A 15146-nucleotide genomic window follows, 5' to 3' on the forward strand; every position below is an offset into this window, starting at 1 on the left:
GGGAAGAAAGCATAGAACAATTTTTAACATGGGTTTTTTTCAAGTTATGGAAGAAGATACTTAAAAAGGGATTATTCAGTTCTTAAAAGGCTGCCTTAATTAACTATACAAATGCTCTATAAATGTCAGAAGTATAGCTGAGATACTAAACTACCTTTTCATGATAGTGTAACAGCCTATTTGAACAGATTTAGTAATATTAATCTGTTAAGGAACACTCCATTTAAAAAACCAGAAAAAAAATCAATATAATTCATACGTGAAGAAAGAATGCTGTTTTAGCACTATCAACTGAATCAGATTTTTTTGGTTTTGCTATATAATGCTATATATCACAGGCATAAGAACAGGTGAAAATTCAATCACATTTTCAATTGATTATGCTTCTTTCTTCTCTATAATTTTTTTAGTGCATTTTCATTTTTAATTTATTATTTTATTAAATTATTTTTGTTACAGATGTTTCTTTTTTTCCCCATTGATACTCTCCTGTCTGCCCCCCCCCCCAGCATTGTTGTCTATGTCCACCGGTTATGCTTATATGCATAAGTTCTTTGATTTATCTCTTCCCTCCTCCTGCCCCCTCCTCTGAAGTTTGTCAGTCTGAACTCTACTTCTATATCTCTGGGTCTATTTTCTTTATTACCTTATTTTGTTCATTATATTCCACAAATAAGTGAGATCATGTGATACTTATCTTTCTCTGACTGGCTTATTTCACTTAACATAACATTCTCCAGGTCATCTCCAGGTCATCTTTCTTACAGCTGCATGATGTTCCACTGTGTATATGTATCGCAGCATTTTTATCCATTCATCTATTGATGGACACTTGGGTTGTTCCCAGATCTTAGCAACTGTAAATAGTGCTGCTATGAACATAGGGGTACATATATTCTTTCTGACTGGTATTTCAGGATGCTTAGGATATTTTCCTAGAAGTGGGATCACTGGGTTAAAAGGCAGTTCAATTTTTAATTTTTTGAGGAAACACCATATTGTTTTCCATAGTGGCTGTACCAGTCTGCATTCCCACCAGCAATTTACCAAAGTCTCCTTTTCTCCACACCCACACCAGCACTTGTTGTTTGATGATTTGTTGATGGCAGCCATTCTGGCAGGTGTGAGGTGATACCTCAAAGTCGTTTTAATTTGCATCTCTCTGATGATTAGTGACGTTGAACATTTTTTCATATGTCTCTTGGCCATTTGTATGTCCTGTTTGGAGAGATGTCTATTTAGGTCCTCTGCCCATTTTTTAATTGGTTTCTTTGTCTTCCTTTTGTTGAGTTGTATAAGTACTCTATATATTTTGGAAATTAACTCCTTATCTGATGTATTGTTGGCAATTATGCTCTCTCATACAGTGTGTTTCTTTTCCATTTTGATACTTGTTTCTTTTGCTGTGCAGAAGCTTTTTAGTCTGATGTAGTCCCATGTATTAATTTTTTTCCTTTGTTTCTCTTGCCTTAGGTGTTGTATCAGTGAAAATTCTGTTGCATGGGATGTCTGAAATTTTGTTGCTTGTCATTATTTCTTCAAACAGGTTCTCTATCCTTTCTCTGATTCTTCTCCTCTGGTACCCCTATGATGTGAATGTTGTTATGTTTTGTATTGTTCCAAAGCTCCCTTAAACTCTCTTCCTGCTTTTTAATTTTTTCCCCCATTTGTTGATCTACTTGGGTGTTTCTTTCTACCTTGTCTTCTAACTCGCTGATTCAGTCTTCAGCTTCTTCTAACCTACTACCGAGACCCTGTAATGTATTTTTCATATCAGCTATGTCTTTATTTCCACTTGGTTTTTATTCATAGCTTCTACCTCTTCTTTAGGCTGATGTAGTTCCCACTGAGCTCTTTATAGTTCTCATTAAGCTGCTTGTAGTTCTCACTAAATTGTTTGAGCACCCTTAAAATCATTGCTTTGAATTCTTTTATGTGTGTGGGGGGGTATGTGCCCCTAGCAGGAACCGAACCTGGGACTCTCTGGTCTGCAGGCCAATGCTTCAACCGCTGAGCCAAACCAACCAGGGCGCTTAGAATTCTTTGTCTGACAAGTTGTTTGCTTCCATATCATGTAGTTCCTTTTCTGGTGATTCCTCCTTTTCTTTTATTTGGGTGTTGTTTGTTTCACAATTGTAGCAGTCTGGTAGTTCTACGCCTGGCGAGAGATGTTGGAATGTGTAGGCAGGTTGGTGGGTATCAAATAAGGCTTCTGTGCCTCCCAGTCTGTTTTGGTGCTTGGCGCCTCTTGCTTGCTGTGGGTCCTGTAGGATTAACAACTGGCAGCTGGTATTGGTCCGTCGCGGTACGTGCTGCTGGGGTGCATGGTTCCAGCTGGTGCGCTGCTGGGGTGTTCTGCTGCCTGGTGGGGCTCAGCTCCTGATAAGTCACTGCTGATGCTGCTGGAGGCAAGTGTCAGCTCCCGGTTTGTGCTGCTGCTGCTGCCATAAGGAGTACTCTCAGTTCCCAATCCTCTGCTGTTGTTGGGGGCTGAGGATGCTCAGCTCCCAGTACTTTTCTGCTGCTGGGGGAAAGGCCCCATTCTAAATCTGCTGCTGCAGTTGTCAGGGGCAGGTCTTGGCTGCTGGAGCCCTGCTGCTGCTTGGACTCGGGCACCACTCCTGATCAGCCTCTGCTGATGCTACCTGGGAATGGATGTCTGCTCCTGAGCCTCTGCTGCTGGGGATGGTGCTCTGCTCCCGGCCAATTGCTGCTTCCCTGGGCAGGCACCTTGACAGCGCCACTGCTGGTCCACACTGACACAGTGGGGTCCACTGGTCCAATGCTGCAAGGTGCACTGGTGGACTCAGGTCGCTCAGCCCAATCTGTTCCCTGCTGCCTCCTCCCAGAGAAATGCAGGGATCTTCCAAGATGGTGGGGCCTTCCAGCCATGTGGGGAGAATCACCCTGACAAGCCACTTATCGTGGTAGCCAGCTGCTCCCTGTCCACAGCACAGGAACCTTCTGCCTCACGTTTCTGCACTGCTCAAGTTTGCTCGTCCACACTCATGTCTAATCACACTCTCTCTCACACTTGCTCACATTCTCACACACTCACCCTTCCTCCAGTCCTGCCTGCCGCCATCTTTTCCACTTTTTCCACTTTATACTTTAAAATAAAATAAATCAGATTCATTTGCTGCTCACGAACATGGAGAAACGATAGCAGTACCCAGAGGTGAGCTAGGAGTACACAACTTCATCAAATAGCTACTGAAGGCACCATGCTTACTGACCTTAGCTGCTTTTAGATTATGCTACTTATAAGCTTTCTTCGTTATTCCAAATTCTTCCATACCTTCTCTAAAGAAATGTGTTTTCTTATGGTGAAGGATTATGCAAAAACTAGTCTATTCCTCTACAAAGCCAAAAGATGAACTCGCTTTGTGATTGATTACATTTAAGATTTTTAAAAACATGCTAATTTAAGTCACAAGAGTAAATGATAGTTCATACCTGTTCAATAAACTACATATGCAAACCATCTGTACCAATGATTTTCAACCGTTTTCATATCATGGCACACATAAACTAACTACTAAAATTCTGTAACACACCAAAAATATTATATTTTTGCCAATCTGACAAAAAATAGTTATAATTTTGATTGATTTACAAAAAACAATAATAATACTAATAACAATAATAATAGTAGTTACCTATCCTTTTTGCTCCAAAGTGACTTTTTTAAAAAATCAGGTGCCTATACTAGTATATAATAATTTCTAGCCTGGCTAGTGTGGCTCAGTGGTTGAGCGTTGACCCATGTACCAAGAGGTTGCTGGTTCAATTCCCAGTTAGGGCATATGCCCAGATTGTGGGCCAAATCCCCAATAGGGTATATGCAGGAGGCGGCCAATCAATGTTTCTATCTCTCTCCCTCTTCCTTCCTCTCTCTCTAAAATCAATAAAGAATTTCTGGTACCAAGAATTAATCAGACACAACCTTATTATGTGATGTGACCACTAAGATGCAACTCTATTATATGTCCTATATATTTATGGTTCAAAACAGGGCATTCACACCAGATGGTTATTGTTGTATTGGCTGTTGTCATTTGTTTTATTTGACAACCTAAGGGAAAAAGAGGACAGTGCCCCTGACCAAATAGTCAGGTATTGCATGTTTTAAAAATTCCTGTGGTACACTCGTTGAAAAGCACTGATCTATACTATCCACCCATTAAACTTATAGTCAACTTGAGTCTAGGAGCCGATACTGTCTTATATAAAAAACACTTTTGGTGGTCCTAGGTCTAATACCTTGTCACCTAACGCCTTGGCACAAGATGAACTACCCTCTACTCTGCAGCAGCAAGTTTAATTCTGTTGCTTCCCAGCATTCCACAACTATGTCACATCACCTGAAGCTATTCTTCAGTAAATATGCATAATGTTTCTTTTGCTCATTCTGCTGGCAGCAGGCCCATGTAGGTTACTGCGACACAATGTGCTCAGGTATCCGCTTTTGTCCAGTGTGGATACTCATCCAGTCCAGAAAACATATCTATATAAATGATGTAGACATATTCTAAGATTTTGCTATTTGGTGAGCCTGCCTTGGTCATGTGATTTTGGTCTGATGAAACTACTCAAGAAGCCGGACATGACAGGTCCAATACTCATACTAAATAGTATGTAGTTGTGACTGACTCTCTGTGCCACAACAAAACCCAAGGGCTTGCCATTCTTTAGACCAACATACTGACTCTCTTATTAATTGTGGGAGTGCATTTCTTGGTGAACTCCTAGAGCAACCAAGATGTCAATAGTTCATATGCTATGATTATGAACTACTTTAATGATTAAGAAGAGCATTAAGAGTATAAAAATTCCTTATGTATATCAAGTTTGTTGTTTATACAAAATAATCTTCTGAGGGAATAAATTTTTCTTAAAGAGCTCTAAGACATTAAGAACAAAACCTCTCTCTATATTTTCTGAGTATGATGAACTATTTTTATAACAGGACAAAGACCCATATTCATAAGGGAGAGAAGGGCTAGAATTAAAATTTTAAGCTTTTCTTTCCCAATCTGAATTCTGATTTCTTTTTAATAAAGAACTTTCTTTCTTTTTCCTTTTCACATATGCCTTATTTACAATATTGTCTGATTAATAACACCATGGAGGCCATTCAAATACAAAAAGAAAACCTTAATTATCTTTCTTCACTGGTGGGTCAAATAAACCTGAATCTAAATGACCTACCCCTTACTCTTCTTCCATATTTGACTTGGCTTACAAGTGTCTTTAAACCTCCTTGTCTTCATGTATAATGCTCAAACTTCCAGCAATTATCACAGGTGAGGCCAGGGACTAATGTTAAACTTCCAATACCCTGAAAATTTTTAAAAATCATTCCAGAAAAAAAACTAAACAAAACAAAGTACACTTACCTCACAATTTCTAGGTCTTTTCGGTTGTTTTCTTTCTTATGGTCCTATTTTTCTGCTTATTTAGTTGTAGCCTAGGCTTTGATTTCACCTTTGGACACCACTGACCTCCTAGAGTTTGCCTCTTCTCTAATGATCTCTGAATACTTCTAAGGAAGCAATGAAGCACTCATTCCTCACAGTCCCTTTGTTTTTAGCCACACCCACAGCAGGTGTGCAAATTGTTTCATCCTTTAGTTGCACTTCACTGGTGACACTTAGGTCATGTTCCTCTAGCACATAAGGCAAACTCACATAGAAGGCATGTGCTATTCTACAATAATCCTTTCCTGAATATCTACATGTGTCCAGGTTTTTACTTGCCCAATCCATCTAACTCCAATCCAATCCTTTTGAGGAAAAAGGTACACTGCAACCTAAGATTTTTCAACAAAGCATGATTCTTCCTTATTGGGGGTAGGAAGAAGAAGAAATATAATCACTGGTTTTACTGTATCATATAATCACATTTTAAAGCTGGAAAGAACCTTAAAGAATACCCAATTCAACTTGCTCAATTTTCCTTCCAATTCCCTCATTTTATAGATGAGAAAAAAATCTATATCCAGAAAGGGTAAGTTATTTGATGAAGGTCATAGGGCTAAGCAGTGGAGCTAGTTAATAGATCTTTTTGACTTCTACATTAGTTTTCAAGGCAATACCACAAACACTAAAGAACAGAGCAGCCAGCCAACAATATCTCACATTATGTAAGTATTACCAATGAGATAGCCAAATCTTCACCTCTACCTCTATTCTTTGCTGTGCATTGTTATGATTTTATACCATAAAGAGAAAGCTGAAAATTAGACAAATAAAAGCGATAACTGGCATATCAGGAAGATTTGTTCCTTTCTGTTTACCACATAGGCCATGCCTCTTTAAACTGGCTGTTCACACTCCTACTTTGTGGACTTTGCTAACCTGGAAGTCTCCTTAAACAAAAGAAAAAAATCTAAATACCAAAAGTACTGCCACACAGAGGACATAGAGATGGCCAATAGACATGCAAAAATGCTCAGTCACTAGTCATCAGAGAAAAGCAAATTAAAACCACAATGTGGTATCACCTCATACATGTCAGAATGACTATCATCAATACATCAAATAAGTGTTGGCAAAAATGTGGAGAAAAGGAAACCCTGTGCATCGTTGGTGGGAATGCAGCCACTGTGGAAAGCAGTATGGAGGGTCCTCAAAAGATTAAAAATGCAACTGCCTTATGACCCAGCAATTCCACTTCTGGGAATATAACTGAAGAAACCCAAAACATTGATTCAAAAATATATATGCACCCCTATGTTCACTACAGCATTATCAACAAAAGCCAGGATCTGGAAGCAGCCCAAGTGCCTATCAGTAGATGAGTGAATAAAAAAGGTGTACATATATACAACGGAATACTACTCAGCCATGAAAAAGAAATGAAATCTCACCAGCATGGATGGACCTAGACAAATACCATGATTTCACTCATATGTGAAATCTAAAGAACAAAATAAACAAAATTGAAACAGATTCATAGATACAGAGAACAGACTGGTTGGTTGCCAGAGGGGAGGGGTGTTAGGAGACTGGGTGAAAACAGTGAAGGAATTAAGTACAAATTGGTAGTTACAAAACAGTCACGGGGATGTAAAGTACAGCACTGGGAATATAATCAATAATACTGTAATTACTATGTATGATGCCAGGAAGGTACTGGAAATATTGAGAACACTTTGTAAACTTTATGATTGTCTAACCACTATGCTGTATACCTGGAACTAATACAAAATAATACTGAATGTACACTATAATGAAAAAATAAAATAAAAAAAGAAAAAGAAAAAGCACTGCCATAGATAACCCACAGAATAAAAAAAGAAAAATTGCAAATCTACCCTGGCCAGCATGGCTCAGTTGGTTAGAGTATAAACCCATGCACCAAAAGGTTGTGGGTTCAATTCTTGGTCAGGGCACATAACTGGGTTTCAGGTTTGATCCCTGGTTGGGGCACATGTGGAAGGCAACTGATCATGTTTCTCTCTCACACTGATGTTTCTCTCTCTCTCTCTCTCTCTCTCTCTCTCTTTCTCTCTCAAATCAATAAAAAAAAAAACCCGGGTGAGGATTAAAAAAAATTGCAAATCATCTGTCTGATACATATATATCCATATCTAGATATAAGTATATAGAGAACTCTCACAATTAAATAATAAAAAAATAAATGACCCAATTAAAATTGGTAAAGGATCTGAACAGGCATTTCTCCAAAGAAGAAATACAAATAGCTAATAAGTACATAAAACAATACTCAACATCAGGCCATTAGGGAAATGCAAATCAAAACTACAATGAGATACCACTTAATTTCCCATAGGATGGCTATAATAAAAAAGACAGATAATGACAAGTACTGGCAAGGATGTGGAAAAGTTAGAATCTTAAGGGAGGAAAGTAAAATGGTGCAGTCACTTTGCAAAACAGTCTGGCAGTCCCTCAAAAGATTAAACATGGCCCTGGCCAGTTTGGCTCAGCGGTTAGAGCGTCGGCCTGCAGACCAGAGAGTCCCGGGTTCGGTTTCCGCTAAGGCACGTACCTCAGTTGCAGTTTGTCCTCGGCCTTGGTTGGGTCATGCGTGCGAGAGGCAGCCGCTCAATGTGTCCCTTTCATGTCGATATTTCTCTCTCTCTCTTTCTCCCTCCCACCCTATTTGAAGATAAATGCAAAACTGTCCTCGGGTGAGGATAAAAAAAAAAAAAGATTAAACATGAAGTTATTATATGACTCAGGAATTCCACTCTCAGATGAAATAAAAACATATGTCTACACAAGGATTTGTGCACAAATGTTCATAGTGTACATTATGCATAAAAGCCCCAAAGTGGAAACAACCCAAATGTCCATCAACTGATGAATGAATAAACAAAGTGTGGTATATCCATACAATGGAATATTATTTGGCAATAAAATATAAAATATCGATACATGCTACAACATGGATAGACTTTGGAAACATTATGCTAAGTGAACGAAGTCAGTTACAAAGGACTACATGCTGTATGATTCCATTTGTATGAAATGTCCAGAATAGGCAGACCCAGAAAGTAAAATTAGTGGTTGCCTAGAAGTGGGTTTGGGGGGTGGAGACCGGGGGGATTGGGGAGTTACAGCTAAAGGCTATGAAGTTTCTTTTTCAGGTGATAAAAATGTTCTTAAATTGAATGTGATGATGGTTGCACAGCTCTGTTGACTATACTAAAAACCACTGAAGTATACACTTTAAGTGAGTGAACTGTGTGGTATATATATGGTATCTCAATAAAGCTCTTATAATAAATACAGCATTAACTACATTTAAAAAAAAACCTGCCAAAAACTCAAAATCACTGGAAGCTAACATAAATCGGAATTCAAATACTGATTTTTTTGAAGAACAAAAGACCAGAAAAACGAATACAGCTTTAGAACTTGCATAAGTTTAAAAATCCTGTACTATAATTCCTACTTTTTCTAGAACCAGATAAACTGAGGGAATAATCATTTGAACATTTTACAAAATATATACATTTTCACAGAGCTGAAGACTTTCCTAAACCAATTAATTGCTTTTTGTACCAGAAACCACAAAATTCACAATTACAGTTGGAACTTTTAATCTCGTATCCTGTTTCAATTTTGCTTTAGTTGTAGACGTGGATTTTTGCTTTATGCTTTTGCTGACATCTTACATCACTTTCAATAAATGCAACTGAGGGGTGTTTTCTCTAACACCAAACAATAAATCAATTCTCTGGTACCACTGGGTGTCCAACAATTCAATTCAATTCTGATACTACCTGGACTTAGCTCAGATTCCACAAGTTAAATGGCTCAATCCCACAAGACTACCCCTACTTAAGATGCCAGTCATATGTCCAGGCCACCCTTACTTTTGACAGACTGGTTATAAATCAGGTATTCCCTTGCCCTACTCATGTTCCATAATTTACTAGTACAGCTTACACAGCTCAGAAAAACATTTTACTTATGTTTTACCAGTTTATTATAAAGAAAATATTAGCTAACAGTCCTATTTAGCTAAATAACTAAAAATAGTTTTTAAGAAAACCTAATACTTCTAGTTTACAAGATATCTCTCTACAACAGGATTATGAAGAACCATCCTTCAAATATTCTAGATTAGTACTTTCCACTAAGTGTCTATTAATGATCTCTTCTACTAACAGCAGCAATTGTGTTTCCTTGCAGTTTAATTAATTTAGGTATTGGAGCAATTTTCAAACTGAGGGCTGTAGTCTCCCTGGAGTCACTAATAATGCAATTACTAACCCAACAAATATTACTGAACATTCAAACTAATGCAAAAGGTATGATTCCCTACATTACCACTCTCTTACAGTTATGGGGGAGGAGGATGTAAACCAATCAACCAAACCCAAATCATTATAGGACAGATGCCACATTAAAGCAGAAGACCATAGATACTCCAAAGAAAAGTGTCACTACTTTGGTGATAGTAACCAGGAAAAGCTTCACAGGAGAGGTACTGAGTCCCATGGGCCCTTGGATACAGAGTAGATTTGGTAAGTGTTAGAAACATATGCCAAGATTTTAAAAAGGGGGGGAGGGCGATTCAAGGGGAAAATAACCACATTATGTGCTTAGGAAAGGGTAAAGTTAGTAGGTTCCCTGGAGTGAAGGGTTTGTGGAAATCATGGACCATGCTCTGAGCTTAGTGCCTATCAGCAAGCATCAAATAAATGTTTAATAACTGAATGAGAGGCAGCTGAAAGGTAAAGAAGTACCTGATATAGTAGGCCTTAAGAGCCAGGGTAAAGAGATTAAACTTTACTCTGGAGTTAATCAGAAGCCTGTACTTAAGGTTTTAGAAAGGGGAAGAAAACAAACATGTATTATTTACTATGTAGCAGGTACTAAGAATTTTACTTTTGTTAAACTCAATCTTTACAACTGTTTTATGACAGACAAGCAAACCAGGCTAAAGAATTTAGTCAAGGTCACTTATACATTAAGTGGTAAAAGCTGAGATCTGAATTTAAGCATTTGTCCATTCTACACAGCAAAAGTCAATCAAACCAGGGACAGAATATATCTAGCAACAATGTCTAGGTTAAAAATAATGTATTGTGTCATATTAAAATTTTTAGTCTATTTATGACTGCATTATGGTAAAACTGGTTTTTGAACTGAGCCCGGCCTGTGTGGCTCAGTGGTTGAGCGTCAACTCATGCACCAAGAGGTCACTGGTTTGATTCTTGGTCAGGGCACATGGCCCAGTTTGTGGGCTGATCCCCAGTGAGATGCATGCAGGAGGCAATCAATCGATGTTCTCTCTCATCAATGTTTCTCTCTCTCTCTCTCCCTTCCTCTGCCTCTAACATCAATAAAGAAAAAAAATTGATATAAAGGTTAATCTGAAGATGGAGAGGGAAATATATGCCAAATGGATTATTACAAAATGGATGATATAAGGCACAGAAATCCACAAAAGATACAGGCAGCATAGTATGGCTTTTTTTCTAGTTACTGAGTCTCCTCACATCTTGGTAATTCTTTTACTGTTTATATATGAAAATCTATACTGATGAATACAAATGGCTAGTGTGGGCTCCCTCAGTATTTGTGTATGTATGTTGTCAATTTCTCCCAGAGGGAAGGCTCTTTCCCTAAGGAAGGTAGGAGACCTTTCAGGTCACCAGTCAGAGATGGGTTTCTTTCTTTCCTTTTTCTCAGGATGAATGAATCAAAAGCACAGTGTAGTAATGTGGCTCTCTCCTAGAGTAAGATGGGCTGTATACATGTTTCTGGATGGCAAGTATGTAAAAGAAATAAGAAATTGTATATAAAGCTGGATGATGCTATTAAGCCATTTAAACCTAGCCAGGCCAAAACTGATCAAAAGGAATCTCCATTTGATACTGAATATGGTTTTCATATTTTTAGGTACTGAGAACCAGGACAAAATTGACTACGAATGAGTTTACCTCTAGGGTTAAGGAGCTCAGTGGGGTGGACTGGAAGAAAACTCTTAAATTACTAATCAATTATGATTTTTAATATTTGTATACCAAAATATAAAACCTCATTTAAAATTCAGTTCAGTGTACACAAAAAGTTTGACAACAATTATCTTCCCCCTTTATACCTTGATAATAGAGAAAATGATAAACTCGTTGGGAGACCATGCGTTGATTATGACATCACGGCAATGTTTCCTAAACAATGTTTAGTCAGTCAGGTTTTTGAACACTGATGAATATGGCTTGACTTGGAAGTAAGTGGATGCCTTCTAGAACTTTGCTGTTTAAAATATATTCATTTAATGCTGTTTTAACTGTTTTTCTCAAACTCTCTTTCCAATGAGCCCTTGACTGCAACAACTGCCATTTTGCTAACCTTGCTGTCAAAAGATTACTATACCTGAAATTGCAACTAACCTGAAAAATCTAGATTGTTGCCGCAGTTAACGCTTGAGAGTCAGCATTTAGCTTCTTCCGTTTGTTAGGACTGATCACTAGATAGGAATAAGATCTTTTTCTCAAGCTCATCCTCCACCTTAATTTATCTTTTTTCCCCCAACCAATCATATCAGATAAAAACAGGATCTTCCCATTCATATAATTTAGAATCTATATTACATATTGTAAATACCTGAAAACAAGGAATGATGGTAAATCAAGTTGCCTTGTAAGTAATTTCAGTGCAGGCTAAGATTGGTTAGATAAAAAATAACCAGTCTTCTTCACACTCAAAACTGAGAAACTATCTGTATCAAATTGAGATATAAAGGTGTAGGGGTGTGGATACAAAGGTAGGGGGATATCGTTTTAAGCCCAGAAAACCAAAACCACTTTATTTTTAAATTTCTAAAACTGATGTTAGTTCAGTAAACATATATGGAGTGCCTACTATGGGTCAGGTACTATGCTGGGATTTGTAGATACAAAAATTAAATGAGATTTTTTTTTTGGTATGTGCCCCTAGCGGGAACTGAACTCAGGACTCTCTGGTCTGCAGGCTGACACTCAACCGCTGAGCCAAACTGGCCAGGGCGAGAGATATTCTTTTTTTATCCTCACCCAAGGACATTTTTCCATTTTTTGTTCAGATAGAGCGGGAGGGAGAGAGAGAGAGAGGAACATCGATGTGAAGGGACACACTGAGTGGCTGCCACCCGCACGACCAACCAGGGCCGGGGACAAACTGCAACCGAGGCATGTGCCCTTAGCGGGAACCGAACCCGGGTCTCTCTGTACCGCAGACCGACGCTCCAACCGCTGAGCCAAACCGGCCAGGGCGAGAGATATTCTTAACAGAGCTATTAAAATTAAGGAACACCCCACCACCATTTTTCTGAGATTTCCTATTTTTAGTGATATAATAGTCTTTTAAGCAAATAAAGTCATACATGATACATTTCTATGCTTTTAACACTAAGTGATCAGCCCTGGCCAGTTTGGCTCAGTGGTTGGAGCATTGGCCTGTGGACCAGAGAGTCCCGGGTTCGGGTCCCACTAGGGGCACGTACCAAAAAAATAAATACATAAAACTAAGTGATCAGATTTGCAAATTACTTTTTCTAAGTTATGTATACATTTTAACTGCCAATAACATTTCTCTATTTTTCCCTGTCCCACTTAGGGGAAAAATGTTTTAAATAGGACCTCAAATATTTTCTCAAATTTTATGTTTTAACCAAAGTTACAGACTGAGTTGAACTAATCTGACATCCATAATGAGTTCTTTTTTATTTCTTAATTTGCTTTTATGTTATCTTTAATTATTTGTCCTAATTATGTCTCCTGCCTTTACTGGAATTTCACTGTAGAGTATACAAGAGTATGCTTAAATTTTTACACATATCTTTGAATTTCATATAGCTTAAAATTCTCAGCAAGTTTTTCCTCTAATATTATTTTCACATAATATTTGTCAAAGCACTGGATTCTACGTAAACGAAGATGATTATTTTTCATAATGGAAATAAATACCATTCTAATTAATATACTACTCTTCCTCTTTGAGGTCCAACTTAGATATAAACTTGCTGGTATCTGGTGGAGTTTTGTTCTTGTTTTCATATACCTTTAACCATAGTCTAACACTGTGCTTAATGAGCCAAGTTATCTACAAGGGCAAATAGCAAAGCTTCCTATTCATTCTAGCTAAATCAATTAGGTTATTCACACATTTATTGAACACTTGCCAAAAACGATTTTTTGGTATCAATAAAAAGTAATCTTATAATAAAGGTTTATTTTGTTCTGGGGAAAAAAAGCGAGGGTTCTCAAATTCACTGTTACTTTGCAACTCTTGCTTCACTTTCCTTCAATGTTGTGTAGGTGGAGGAAAGAAACCAAGACATTCAGAACATTATGTGAACTCAAGGGAAATTTTTAGACAGCAATAAATTGTGAAAATGACTTAAACTTACTGTCAGAACAATCTTTTATAGAGAAACATAAATGTAGGCACTTTAATATACCCTTGACATTCAATGAAATAATACTAGGCTCAGAATACCATAAAGTCAGACCTTATTTGGGCTCTTATTCATATAAATACTATCTCAATAAACTGCAATTAAAATGGGTTTGTCTAATTGATATTCTTAATACTATTTATTTATTTTTGTTAATCCTCACCCGAGGATATTTTTCCATTGATTTTTAGAGAGTGGAAGGAAGGGAGAAAGAGAGAAATATCAATGTGAGAAAGATACATAGATTGGTTGCCTCCCACACAACCCTGACCGGCGCTGGGGATCAAACCTACAACCCAAGTTATCTGCCCTTGATCAGAATCAAACCTATGACCCTTCTGACCGTGGGCCAATGCTCTAACCACTGAGCAAAATTGGAAGGGCAATTCTTAATACTTTTCTAAAAAGACAAATTCTTAGTAATTCATGAAATATATTATTCCCTTTTTTGGTGATTATGAAAATGTCCTTCAGGAAATATTTAGACTATTTATAAATTTTTCAAGACCACTCATTTAAAGTCCACTTTAAATGAATGATCCTAGCCCTGGCCGGTTTGGCTCAGCAGTTAGAGCGTCGGCCCTCGGACCAGAGAGTACTGGGTTCGGTTCCCGCTAAGGGCATGTACCTCGGTTGCAGTTTGTCCCTGGCCCTGGCTGGGTTGTGCGGGTGGCAACCACTCGATGTGTCCCTTTCACGTCGATGTTTCTCGCTCTCTCTTCCTCTCTCTCCCTCCCACTCTATCTGAACAAAAAATGGACAAATGTGCTCAGGTGAGGATTAAAAAAAAAAATGTCCTTGGGTGTGGATTAACAATAAAAATACTGTCACTACTTACCTGTAAAATAGTCTGCTAATGTTTCGAAATATATTTTATATGCCCTTTCAAACCAGGAAGTCTTTCCTTATCTACCAACCTCTCATTCTTATATCTAGCTTTGCATTATAGTTATGTATGACCTTATGCTATTTCCTATTAAAGCCAAAAACTCTTCCTTGTTCATTTTGAAGCACTTAATAATAAAGAAAAAAGATATTGAATATACATTTAAGTTAGATCTTATAAAGTCTTCACTTTAATTTGGTGGATAAAGCATAAATATTTCTATAGTGTTAAGAAATTTAAAATAAAAATACTGAACATTTCCTAAAGACTATAGAATGCTAAAGTCTTTTATTTTGTACATGCCCCTAGCGGGAACCGAACCCGGGACTCTCTGGTC

The 15146-nt window shown here is 37.8% G+C and overlaps 1 protein-coding gene across 4 annotated transcripts in view; it reads right to left on the reverse strand.

The window, feature by feature from the left end:
• The window catches only part of PELI1 (pellino E3 ubiquitin protein ligase 1), a 71056-nt gene that overhangs the window by 35737 nt on the left and 20173 nt on the right, over nt 1-15146 (reverse strand). The gene's annotated exons all lie outside the window — the stretch shown is intronic.

This window comes from Molossus molossus, unplaced genomic scaffold, assembly GCF_014108415.1.
Source record: "Molossus molossus isolate mMolMol1 unplaced genomic scaffold, mMolMol1.p scaffold_m16_p_15, whole genome shotgun sequence".
Classification (NCBI taxonomy): Eukaryota; Metazoa; Chordata; class Mammalia; order Chiroptera; family Molossidae; genus Molossus; species Molossus molossus.